The sequence below is a fragment of the Aricia agestis genome, chromosome 16 (assembly GCF_905147365.1).
Source record: "Aricia agestis chromosome 16, ilAriAges1.1, whole genome shotgun sequence".
NCBI lineage: Eukaryota > Metazoa > Arthropoda > Insecta > Lepidoptera > Lycaenidae > Aricia > Aricia agestis.
The window spans coordinates 7,198,171-7,212,574 of record NC_056421.1 but is presented as its reverse complement, the minus strand read 5'-3'; the positions used below and the strand labels follow the sequence as shown (position 1 = coordinate 7,212,574).

Below are 14,404 nucleotides of genomic sequence, written 5' to 3'. Positions count from 1 at the left end.
AAAATCTATTGTGTCTGCGATTCCCACGATCGAGGTAATATTTACGTGGACTCTCCGGGCGAGTCTGTGGCACTGATAATTAAATCTCTCCCCTACCGCATGCACACCCGCGCATCGCGCCTTGACGCCCAATTCGCAACGTGCAGCAGAAATCGTAATATTTTAATTTCGCCATAACATTAAAACCAAACGTCCAATTTTAATCATTCAAAGACCGAATATTATCTACATTAACTGTACTTAGTGATGAAATAATTTATTTTGATAAGGGTCAATAGCATGATTTAAATAAACGCATTTAAATATAGTCCAAAAAAAATTCTAGATTTTTTAATAAAAAAATGGTTATTGTGCCTCACTCAACATAGATAGGTATAGTGTGTCGCGGACTTTTTTGTAGATATTTAAAAGATCTATAATTACTTAGAACATTTTATGCCTCTATCTTTTATAGTTTAGGCAGCGTACGCAAAATAAGTAACTTTTCTGGTTGATTTTTTAAACCTTGCGTCCGAAAATCCCAAATATCTTACGGAACCTTATATTTTTCCAAAATAAAAATTAGCCTATGTTCAGCAGAAATAATGCAGGATTCCAATGGTAAAAGAATTTTTCAAATCGGTCCAGTAGTTTCGGAGCCTATTCGACTCAAACAAACAAACAAACAAACAAACAAACAAACAAAAAATCAAATCTTTCCTCTTTATAATAGTAGTGTAGAAGTGTAGATATATATATATATATATATATATATATATATATATATATATATATATATATATATATATATATATATATATATATATATAATAGTTAAATAACCACTGAACAACGTGCTCGCCTACATACAGGCTACAGCGGATGATAGTCATTACGAGTTATTACATTAAATATAAGCACTAGCTAGTATTTAGGATCTAATGAATAATGATAATAACAAAACAAAGTTTATGCAGTGAACTCTATGTACAGGAGACTCTCTTATAAGTCATATAATATACACTAGGGTGGAGCGAAAAATGTCTTTTTTTGATATTCGTTTCGGCATACCTATAAAAAATTGCTGTTACAGTTCACAAATATACGTACAAAATTTTATTTAGATCATAATAAATTTAGAGGTCCAACGTCATGAACTTTAGAGAAATTCGAAAAACTTTGTCAAAAACCACCAACTTCTAATATTGCCAAATTATCGCTGAATTATATTCTGAGTATTCCATTACGTTCGTAACTGTTTAAGCTTGAATATTGCTCAGATAAATGGGGAGATTGAGGCAGGAAAGGTGATTTCATTGCACTTTTCAATCGTTGTCTGAACGCCATAAAGTGCGCGCTATTATTGTAATTCTGCTTGTGAGAAACAGTGATTTTAAGCACTACCCACAAGAAAATAAACTCCTGTAAGTAATATTTTTAAATTCCTGTTCACTTATTGTTGATAAAATACTATTTTCGATATAATTTATACCTAGTATTTCTCTTTATTACAGTCTTAATATGTCGTCAAATCACGAAAAGAGACATGTTATCCCGTTTTTGGTTTATCGGAGAAGTTACCAATTTCTTAACTACCAACTCATATTTCTGTTATAAAAATTACATAATTATTACTTACTTAATTATTACATAATTATATAATTATTAATATACAAGTAAACTATATTTTGTATGCAGATTTTACTCATCAAAGAGCAACTTTCTATTGCTATGCCATTAAAAAAAATCTTCATACATTATCGCTCCACCCTAATATACACCCTTACAGGGGCTCACCCCTCAGGGTGAGGGGGCTCATACACACCTTAAAGTATTATCATTATTCACTGCTCACTTTCTTTTGTTACATTTGTACCTAACACCTTAAAGTATTATCATTATTCACTGATCACTTTCTTTTGTTACATTTGTACCTAACACCTTAAAGTATTATCATTATTCACTGATCACTTTCTTTTGTTACATTTGTACCTAACACCTTAAAGTATTATCATTATTCACTGATCACTTTCTTTTGTTACATTTGTACCTAACACCTTAAAGTATTATCATTATTCACTGATCACTTTCTTTTGTTACATTTGTACCTAACACCTTAAAGTATTATCATTATTCACTGATCACTTTCTTTTGTTACATTTGTACCTAACACCTTAAAGTATTATCATTATTCACTGCTCACTTTCTTTTGTTACATTTGTACCTAACACCTTAAAGTATTATCATTATTCACTGATCACTTTCTTTTGTTACATTTGTACCTAACACCTTAAAGTATTATCATTATTCACTGATCACTTTCTTTTGTTACATTTGTACCTAACACCTTAAAGTATTATCATTATTCACTGATCACTTTCTTTTGTTACATTTGTACCTAACACCTTAAAGTATTATCATTATTCATTGATCACTTTCTTTTGTTACATTTGTACCTAACACCTTAAAGTATTATCATTATTCACTGATCACTTTCTTTTGTTACATTTGTACCTAACACCTTAAAGTATTATCATTATTCACTGATCACTTTCTTTTGTTACATTTGTACCTAACACCTTAAAGTATTATCATTATTCACTGATCACTTTCTTTTGTTACATTTGTACCTAACACCTTAAAGTATTATCATTATTCACTGATCACTTTCTTTTGTTACATTTGTACCTAACACCTTAAAGTATTATCATTATTCACTGATCACTTTCTTTTGTTACATTTGTACCTAACACCTTAAAGTATTATCATTATTCACTGATCACTTTCTTTTGTTACATTTGTACCTAACACCTTAAAGTATTATCATTATTCACTGATCACTTTCTTTTGTTACATTTGTACCTAACACCTTAAAGTATTATCATTATTCACTGATCACTTTCTTTTGTTACATTTGTACCTAACACCTTAAAGTATTATCATTATTCATTGATCACTTTCTTTTGTAAACGGATCACATTCCTACCTCTGAAACTTCAGGGTAAATGTACTTAGGATTTTGTTTGTGATCTTTAAAACAAAATGACACGCATTGTATAATAAAAATTTTTGGCGTTTTAAATTTGGTACCGTATTTATGCTTCTAGCCGCACTGTCTCGTTTCTTCAAGCCTAAGTGTGAGCTGACCTTATTTCATTTGATTATTAGCAAGCATTGCAAGTTAGAACCATTACTAAGTTGTGAAGGACTTGTTGTTTGTTGCTTATGTATTTACAAATCACACGAACCAGACAAACAAAGTTCATTGACCGCAAACATGTAGGTACATAATATTATGTATGTAATAAAAGATATAAATTATTAATAATGTTTAATAATCCCAATTATTTATAATTAATGCCCCTTATTTAGCTAACAAAATTTAAATGTTGATTATGAAATAATATGAAGAATTATTTGAGTTAGTGTTTCATATCATTTTGGTTGCAAAATCAATCGTAATTCGTAGCAGAAGTAGAACTACTTCATAATAAATGTTTACATTAACATTCACACACTTTGAGTTCCGGGAAAGCACACTGGAAATAGGCAAATATATATATATATATATATATATATATATATATATATATATATTTCCACCCCGGAGTTGATATTAAAAACCGCCATGTAGGACGCAATATCAACTCCGGGGTGGAAATATATATATATATATATATATATATATATATATATATATATATATATATATATATATATATATATATATATATATATATATATATATATATAAATAATAATAAATAAAAATTGTTTTATTTCTGAATAAATTTGAATCAAATATTTTCAGAACGTTGAACTACATGTTGCCTACCACCGGTTCGGGAACTAACCCGGCGAGAAGAACCGGCGTAAGAAACTCGCACGGGGCCACTTTTTAGTAAAAAAGTGGAAAATTTGTCTTAAAAAAAAAATTACAATGTAAATAACTTATATTCTGTGACATAGGACAGTTTATATTCCGGAAAACGGTTTTTAGACGATACACTAATTTCGGTGTAAAGTTGCGGTCAACAACTTATCGTTATTTAACTTTGTCGTTTTATAACATTGATATACAGGTGTAACAAAACAAAGTAAGTATAATACTTTAGGGTGTGTATGTGTCCCACTTCACTTAGTTTTGTTACACCTTGTATATTATAATAATGTATAAGGGAGATTATGAAACGACCTCACGAGTATGGAGTTCTAACAGTTTTTTACCTGTGATACCATCTAAGGGCTCCTAAGGACGACCATGTCCGAGGCAATTTAATTATAATTAAAGCTGATCATTATTCGCATAGTAATGACTTTGAAATTCTATCAGTTACTCTATAGAAAATATCTGTAAGTTTATATATTTCTTGAGGATGCCTTCTTAAAAATAATAATAAAATTATCATTATTGGTATTCAAAATCATCATATAATTTTTTACCGATATCATGTAGTAGCTAAGTAATGTTTTTATTTTTATATTATTATTCATTTACCTTTGCTTCCACCAATACAATCGCTACATACTGAAATAACTATAATGACTCTACATTTTTTTGAGTCAACAAAAACTAGTAGCCATGTAGCTATTATCTTTCAATAGGTACCTGTGATTAAAAACACTATTCACGTGTTCCAAATTCGAAATGATTCAAAATGGCGTGCTTACTGTGTGTGCTGATCTGGTCATTAGTGGCACATTAATATCATTTTAATGATAGAGCAGCGAGGCCCAGCTTCGAGGCTAAGACAATGGACAAAAGAATTCCTATGAACACTTATTATTTTGATTTCCTGCGTTTAATTCATAGGATACTAAATATTTAACAATACGAATAAACGATAGCTTTTACTGGTCTTATTATTTATTAAACAAAAGATATTGCCCGCAACTCAGCACCAAAATTCCGGGATAAAAAGTATCCTGTCACCTGTGGGCTGTGTCCTTTCCCGGGACTCTAAGTAGCAAATTTCAACAAAATTGGTTTAGTGATTTGGGCGTGAAGAGAAAACAGACAGACACACTTTCGCATTCATAATAATATTAAGTATGGATTTTAGCAGAAATACCAGTGTTTAGGATTTAGAAATAACAACGATTTCAATTAGAAATTTCAAATTACATTATTAATGCTTTTTAATCATGCAAGGAAGCGTCAACGATTAATTGGGCTTACACGGCTGACACATAAAATTTATGATGCTTACCACAATAAGTATTGCAACCGGAAAGTGGATCTACATAAGTAAAACGTTACCAAAAATAATGTGATATTTAAAATATTATTTACGCTGCTAAATAATATTGATTATTATTTATTATCATAGACTATTATAATTTATATAGTAGACTCTAAGTCTAGGTCGTAGGTCCTATCGTAAGTTCAGGGATTTAATAATATTATTAGTAAATCCCTGAATTTTGTTTTTGTGGTTCATTTCCGTATCGCAATATTTTGTAAGCCGGAAACTAAAAATAAACGATGGTTAAACTTACACGGACAAGCGCTCTCTTCTCCAGGAAACCTAGGACTAAGCTCAGACCAGTCTAAGCTATGCTGCGTGGTAAATTTAGCGCTTGACGCATCTAGTCGGCATCGAGTCCTGTTATTCCAGAATCACCATCGCATTTCTTTTGCATACTGCGCTTGCGCATTGCTTTTAAACTAAATATTTATTATTTTATTTGTATTTTATTTATAAGACTCTTTAAAGTTTTTGCTTTAGATATGAGACATAAGGAAAATTATATTTAATATTATTATTGGTACTTATTTTTTATAAAATAAGAGTCAAACGAGCAAACGGGTCACCTGATGGAAAGCAACTTTCGTCGCCCATGGACACTCGCAACATCAGAAGAGCTGCGGGTGCGTTGTCGGCCTTTTAAGAGGGAATAGGGTAATAGGGTAGGGGAGAATAGGGTAGGGTATTGGACTTGGCGAACCGCGAAACACAGCGCAAGCGCTGTTTCACGCCGGATTTCTCTGTTCTCCGACCGAGCCGGAGAAATACCATTCTATTTAGAAACATCGAAATAAGATAATTATTTATAACGATGAATACGACAAATTTCCGATATCGGTATTTATAAGTACTGATGGTTTATAAAATCGAATGTTGATCCAGTGTTTATTAACTGCTTGTGGAGTTTGTTAACTCTATCCATCCTAAAGAAATATATAGCATATTGAATATTAATAAACGTGGTAGAATGCTCGCCAAAGTCATATCTAAGGCCCCTAGCTCTCATCCCAGCACTCTGAAAAGGCCAGATGGTACTTACACTAAAACGGCGGAAGAAACGCTAAGATTACTAGCCGACGTTCACTTCCCCAACAGTATCCATCTCGAAAATCACGAAGCCTTCTCTCATACGATTATTAAAACGAGACCATCAGTTGACGATTGGAGAAGAGCTTCCGTGATCTTTAAGCCTGACCGAGTCACTTGGGCAATTGACAGTTTCAAGCCTTACAAGACCGGCGGCGAGGATAATATATTTCCGGCCCTCCTACAGCAGGGCAAGGACATTATCCTTCCTATGCTACTGAAAATATTCAGAGCAAGTTTTGCGTGGGGCTACATCCCATTGGCATGGACAAAGGTAAGGGTGTCCTACATACCCAAAAGTGGGGACAGAGACAAAGCTCTACCAAAGTCATACAGACCAATTAGCCTCACTTCTTTCATGCTTAAAACAATGGAGAAGGTGGTCAACCTACACATAAGGGACACCTATCTCACTAAAATGCCGCTGCATGAAAGACAACATGCCTACCAAAAAGGCAAATCTACCGAGACGGCCCTAATGGACTTGGTAGATCGGATTGATAGAGCAATTGAAGATAAAGAGATTGCGTTATGTGTCTTTCTCGATATTGAAGGCGCATTCGACAACACTTCAACCGGCTCTATCACAAATGGCCTGGCTTCAAAGAATATAGATCCAACAACTAGGAAATGGATCAAAGCCTCGCTCGACAATAGGGTAGCCTCATCGACTATTATGGACCTGACACTCAAAATCAGGCTGACACAAGGTTGCCCACAAGGAGGTGTGCTGTCACCCCTGGAATGGTCCCTGGTAGTGGATGAGCTACTAAGGGAACTGAACCTCATAGGTTACTACGCTCAAGGGTACGCTGACGACCTGGCGATTATGGTGGTGGGAAAATGCGCATCGGTGGTCGCTGGGTTGATGCAGTCAGCACTAAGAGTCGTCGAGAATTGGTGCCAAAGGGTCAAGCTAACAGTAAATGCTGATAAGACGGTCTTGATACCTTTCACCAAAAAGAGGAAGTTGGAGGGACTAAGACCCCCAACACTCTTTGGGAAAACTATTAAGTTTGCGGGTGATGTCAAATATCTAGGAGTAATCCTAGACAAAGGACTCACTTGGAATAAGCACATCGAGTATATTACGAAAAAGGCTAGATGTGCTCTGGGTTCCTGTTGGAAGCTTGTCAGCTCTAAATGGGGTATTCGGCCGAAGGCAATGCTATGGCTATATACAGCCGTAGTGAGACCGATTACCACATATGGCTGCGCAGTGTGGCATAAAAAGGCTGAACAAGTAAACTGTCACAAAAGACTAAACAGCGTACAGAGACTGGCATGTCTAATAATCACGGGTGCACTCTCGTCAACACCCACCGCTTCCCTCGAGGCCCTGATCAACTTAACTCCGCTTCCTCTGCTTGTTCAGATGGAGGCCAAAAAGGTGGCTCTCAGGGCCAGGACGGCGGGTGGGACGAATTGGGTCTCCACCCCATTTCGACAGCTGGAACAGTCTCTCAGTGAATCACCTATCATGGCCATGCCATCAGATGCCATGATCAAGGTGTATAGCTTTTCGAAGCAGTACCAGGTTTTTATACCTTCCAGGGAGGACTGGGAAAGGAAAAATCCAATCGATGTCCGCCCTAGCGACATAGTTTGGTTCACGGATGGATCAAGGAAAGACAACCGTGCGGGAGCCGGAATCTACGGAGGCAGGCCACCAAAAGGCAAATACGCCTGTTTGGGGGAGCTTGCGACCGTGTTTCAGGCTGAAGTCTTCGCTATCCTCGGTTGTTCACTAGAAAGCCTGGAGATGGCCCTAGTTAATAAAAACGTTTTTATCTTCTCCGATAGTCAAGCTGCACTTAAAGCACTGACTGCCGCAGAAGTCTCGTCCAAATTAGTTCTGGAATGCATTGAGACGTTAAACATGCTGGGAAGGAACAACAACATCCGCCTAGTATGGGTCCCGGGCCACAGCAACGTCCCCGGCAATGAAACCGCTGACGAGCTGGCTAGGCTTGGGGCCGAGAGTCTCATATATGGGGAGTTATACCACAGAATGGTCCAGAACCATTCTGTGGTATAACTCCCAGTACCACAAAGCAAGTGCTCAAGGAATGGGGTCACAGACTATGCAGGAAGCAATGGGCTGAGACCCCTGGCCTTGAACACTCCAAGGCACTAATTCCTGACTTCAACAAGAAACAATCAGAATTAGTGCTCACCTTGGGTAGGAACCAATTAAAAATCCTTACCAGAAGCCTAACTGGGCACTGCAAGCTCAACAAACACCTAAACAGAATGGGTATTTGTAGCATAATGACTTGCAGATTCTGTGAGGAGGAGGATGAAACACCTATTCACCTTCTCCTCGACTGCCCTGCTCTACTACAGAGCAGGAACAGGCACCTTGGTCGCCACGAATACTCGTCCACAGAGGAAATTCGTGGCACCAACCCCAACCATATCGTTCAATTTATGAGCAGTATAGGGTTGGGGATGATACTCTAGTGCGAAGGAGTCACAATAGATCCTCATGGGTCGCAGTGACGTCAGGGCTACAGTGACCTGCCTTCTTTAAAAAAAAAAAAAAAAATAAAAATATTAATAAACAATTTTTATTTATTACTATTTTAAGTACCTTGTTGAATAACGTCATTTTGCATAATTTCTTTCAAAGTTTAGTTATTTTACTATAAATTAAATAGATTACAATGATAATAATTATATTAAGTATGTTTTACCATAATCAACATATTAGCCGGCCCATTATAGTTACGACTAACTTCAAATTTAATAACGTGAGGTCAAAACAAATTATGATGACATATTGTTTTTTATACTTTTTTGACTGCACTTAAAAATATAATATAAAGGATATCCTTAATTGATATTGCAAATAGAACTTGCAGTATGTAACTCGAGATTGTTACAGTTGCCCAATGCGGGTTGAGTGGCCTGTGTGGCCTGTCACATTAAGTAATAACTATTAATTACTTAATGCCACTATATATTAGTGATTGTGGTCACAGGATCTGACCAAGCGTTACGTTCCGTTGCTCTGGTACCGTTCGTTGAGACAATCTAAGTAGGTCTAAGTAGGATAGAAGATAATATTTGTAAAAAATTATTAAAGAACAAAATAATAATAAATGTTAAAAATAATAGGATAGAAATCTAAGCACTAAAATACAAACTAAAATATACAGATATATATATATACAAACTTTAAATATAAAACTAGAAAAAGAAAAACTTGCCCAAGTCGTCCCCATCTGGCAGAGTGCCCAGCAAGCTGACAGCGTTGCCACGTTGGATGGCAATTGCTATACGCTGTGCCAGGTAGCTCCCAGCTCTGGGGTCTCGGGTAGCTTCAACAAGCTTCTTAGATATTCCTCTAAAACGCTTATGTGCCCCCGGACCCCATGCGCCAAGAGTTTCCACCCCAAACGGTTCAAATATGAGATCTCCGCTGAGGTTATCATATTTGCGCCGCTTGAGGTTCTCTGCTTGGTTTGCGGCTGCGCCCGCACAGCTCCAGGCGAGGTGTAAAAATTAGTTCAAAAAGGTTCAAACCTGTATATTATAGGTAATTCCGGTTTAACTTTTAAGTTTCCAAACTGGTGATAGACATCACGTAGACAGTTTTAAAAGACCTTAAGATACGTGGGAGAGCCATGCTTCGGCACGAACGGGCCGGCTCGACCGGATAAATACCACGTTCTCACAGAAAACCGGCGTGAAACAGCGCTTGCGCTGTGTTTCGCCGAGTGAGTGAGTTTACCGGAGGCCCAATCCCCTAACTCCTACCCTATTCCCTTCCCTACCCTCAACTATTCCCTTCCCTTCCCTTCCCTACCCTCCCCTATTACCCTATTCCCTCTTAAAAGGCCGGCAACGCACTTGCAGCTCTTCTGATGCTGCGATTGTCCATGGGCGACGGAATTTGCTTTCCATCAGGTGACTCGTTTGCTCGTTTGCCCCCCCTCGTTTTTTTTTTTATTTCATAAAAAAAAAAAAAAAAACCTAACCAGTTTGTAACTAAAACATTTTACATGTTCAAATATTTAATTGATATTTGATTCTATCTAAAATAAATTATTATTTAATTTGTATACCAAGACTCAACTCCGACTTAAGAAATTTTCTTCTTGTTAAAACCTACTTAAAAACCAGATTTTTATCTTTTCACTTTTGTACAATGTATCTAAGCTAAGCCCTAAGATAAATTAGAAATTTATTATAGTGCCAGCGTATAATCTAACTCTATAGAATCTATCTAGGCAAACGTGATGTGGCACAGCGCTAATATCCTGTAAGTTCTTGGAAAGGTCATCGGTTACAGAGACTGTAACACAATAGTCAATACTCAATAGTGGTGACGTAATGTCCTCTGATTGTTTATTTTGGCGGCGGCCGGCGAGGGAAAGTCGAGAAAGTCATAGGTTGGTTACATGCATCGGACATCGCGTTAGTTTGTGTTACTTCATAGTTGTGACTTCTAATAATTATACTTCAGATCTTAGAAACAGTATTTAAAACTTAAAAATCTATTTTATTGATGGCTAATTGATTGATGGGTCAGCGCATAGTTTTTCGCTACAAAAGACAATTACACGCTTTGGTAACATATTTTGCTAACTAAATCCCATGATGATTGATGGCAATCATCATGGGATTTAGATTATCGATCAAAATTGGAACAGGATGCTGTTTCATACAGAAGAAGCCTAAGTAAAAAGCTAGTTTTGTTTTAGTCCACGGCTCAACCCGTACAAAAACAGTAGTATAGGCACAACAAGAACAGTGGGGCTAAAATGGTCACATTTAGCAATTCCTCTCAATCGATTCAGCAAATGAATTGTCAAAACTGTCAAACTGACAAATGTCAAATTAGTACGAATTACTAGATATAAATTGCAAGCAGAATTGCATTTTGCGATTTTAAATGAATGAATGATATGATTCTCCAAAGCGACTATTTTAGCCCCGCAGTAGTTTATTTCAGGATAAAGCGTGATTTTTGAAGTTAATCGTGACCCTAACCTGATACACAAACATTCACTAATCGGTACTGCTACTTATAGTCTGTGGAACTAAGATCATCGACCTTCAGGTAGTCGTCCCCGGTCCATGTGGGTGGAAGAATGGGAGGAAATGAAGACAAACATATTCCACTATATAGGTAAACAATAACCATGTTGTTACTTATCCTATAATACAAACTTGAAAAAATACTGTTACCTCAAGACTACCGAAATAGGGATGAATTACTTTCTACATATAAAAAGATATCTTATATATCTTTAAACGAGCAATTCTTGTATAAATAAACATATATAATTGGTATCTCGGAATCGGCTCCAACGATTTTAATGAAATTTAGTATATAGGGGGTTTCGGGGGCGATAAATCGATCAAGCTAGGAAACATTTTTATAAAATGTCATTTTCATCGAATACCAAGCAAAGCTCGGTCAAATAGCTAGTTAATAATAATATAAACAACTACTATACATACCATAAAAAAATGGTCAAACGAAAAATCTTTTAATTAAAGACGTCTAGGTTTTAGTAGGTCTTCAACGAATTCTATTGCTAAACGACAAATATATAAATTTCGCAATAGTCCATTAATAGACCAAGATCACGCAAACATATTTTTTAATTTTTATGTTTACATAATAATAATATGAATCATGTAGGTACCTACTGTTACTAAAAGTTTCAGAATTTAAAACAGCTGTTTATGAAACTTTTATACTTATATAAATAGTTGTGTTCTGTCCCAAGTGAAAAATATAGTTCACGAGCTTTTGCCCGCGGCTTCGCTCGCGTTAAAAAAGTATTATTATATACAAACTTTCCTTCCGTATTTTAACCCCTTGGAGGTGGAATTGATCAAAATCCTTTCTTAGCGGATGCCTACGTCATAATATCTACCTGCATGCAAAATTTAAGCCCGATCGGTCCAATGGTTTGGGCTGTGCGTTGATAGATCACCATGTCCGTCAGTCACCTTTGAGTTTTATATATGTATATAGATACATATTTTACTCTTTTTTTTGCAGAGTTTGCCGTGTAAATCATAGGTCTGATGCAACACAGATCAGGAAGTTACGCTAAAGAAATGTTGTTAATACTTCACATGTGTTCAACTTTCTTATACACTTACTTATTATAGGGTAGACTTACTGATGTGGATTTCCGTCAAGCAAAGAAGTATTTTTTTATTTTTTCACTTATGTCATTACTTGTAAGTACTTACTTAAACTGAAATGTTTACAGCACATCTACTTTATAGGAAAAAGAGTGACCTCCTAATTAATTTCTAGCAGGGAGACAAAAGACATATTTTACTAAAATTAGACTTAGGGCCTGTTTCACCACTTTCTGATAAAGTGCTTAATAGGTTATTCGCAACTTTTTTGACAGATTTTCCATACTTGATCTGTCAAGTTAATTTGTGGATAGCCTTATCAGGAAGTGGTAAAACAGGCCCTTAAATAAATATTTTGTAATTTATCTGTACAATGTTTAAATTTCTTACTCAAAAAGTCATAATACATAGTAGATTATGTATTCGCTTTCAAACAGTGAATACCAGGTACAAGAAAAAACTTACCTACTTACATCAAAGCCATTCAACTCTTTCTTTCATGAATACATGTATGATTGTATGAATGGGGTACTAATAACATAATTCAATACGTGTCCTCATACAATGGTGCATTAGGTCCGCTTTCTGCCGACCAAGCACCATGTAATGGCTCTTGGACTATCATTATACCTCATCTACTGACGTTACGAAGGTTTTTTATTGAATACATCGTTAATGCTTTAAAGATTTATATAGCGATTATAACATTTAATATTGTTGCTAAATAAGTTAACTTTTTGAATTCTTATAAGATTTAATTTTATTTTGTTGCTAAATAAGTTAATGTTCTGAATTCGTGGCAAAGCTAGGTTCTAGTCTGATTACTGTAGTATTTGAAATTGGTAGTATTTTAGCCACCCAAACAAATGATTTTCGTTTCAGGTCAAAATGAATTGTAGTATAGTATAAACAACTTTAAATTATGTGTCCTATAGGTCTACCAGAATCTGATGGCAGATTTTCAAAAAATATCCTTGATCATTGGATAAACTTTTATAATTGCATGTTTCACACACAGAATAAGCCGCTAAAGGAAAAAAGGGATCAAAAAATATTACTTGAATGTAAAAAGTTTTAAATGGCTATTTGTTTTTAACTTAGTTATTATTGAGATTTGTTTAGCTGTAAGTTTTTCTGTACAAATAAAATAAATAAATAAAACGTTTTATTCCTATTACCCCGGACCCCGGTATTGCTAGTCAATTTATTTTCTCACTTTTTGCTAACAGATTCTGGTTTCTTCTTGAACTTTTATGCGCACCTTATAAATGCACAGTTTATTTTAATAAAACTTTACTATTAGCAATCAATGTACATATTATTTTGTTCTCATTGAATAACCTGATCGCAGGCTATATTTAATGAATTAAATGAGTCATTTAATCGAATTGATAATGTTCAGTAATTTATGCAAAATGTAGTGTTTTGTCACGCTTTGAATGCTAATTAGGGTTTTATTGTATGACAATTGGACGGTTACATAATAATGATGATGAAAAAGTTTTGAGCATCACACCTTTAAAGTACTCGTATCATCATCACGGCTAGAAGTTAAAGCTAAAGATTACATGAGATATTAATCTCAGGGGTTATGGTATCTATGAATTGTATTTAAGGCATTTAAGGTTTTAAACGTCTTCAGACTTCAATTCTTCACGTCAGAATAATTCAATAGGATAGCGAGCACTGGCAGATTTTTGGGACAAACTGGCATAATTCCATCTATGTCTATCTGTAACTTATGTCTACTCATGGGCGTACCCCTACGGCGTACTCAGCTGCCCCCCCTGGATCATATTGTCAAAAATAACAAATTTTTGCCATCTGTTTGCAATACAACTAAAAATTATTATTTTTTTATTCTTTATAAACCCCTAGCTTATAAAAAAAATCTGATTTGCCCCCCCCCTGGCCCAGAACCTGGGTAATTTGCCCCCCCCCCCCCCTGGCCCAGAACCTGGGTACGCCCATGTGTCTAC

General features: G+C 35.4%; 1 protein-coding gene across 1 annotated transcript in view; it reads right to left on the bottom strand.

Moving 5' to 3' along the window:
- Positions 1 to 14,404, bottom strand: part of LOC121734941 (estradiol 17-beta-dehydrogenase 2) — a 66,926-nt gene that overhangs the window by 11,675 nt on the left and 40,847 nt on the right. The window lies entirely within an intron of this gene.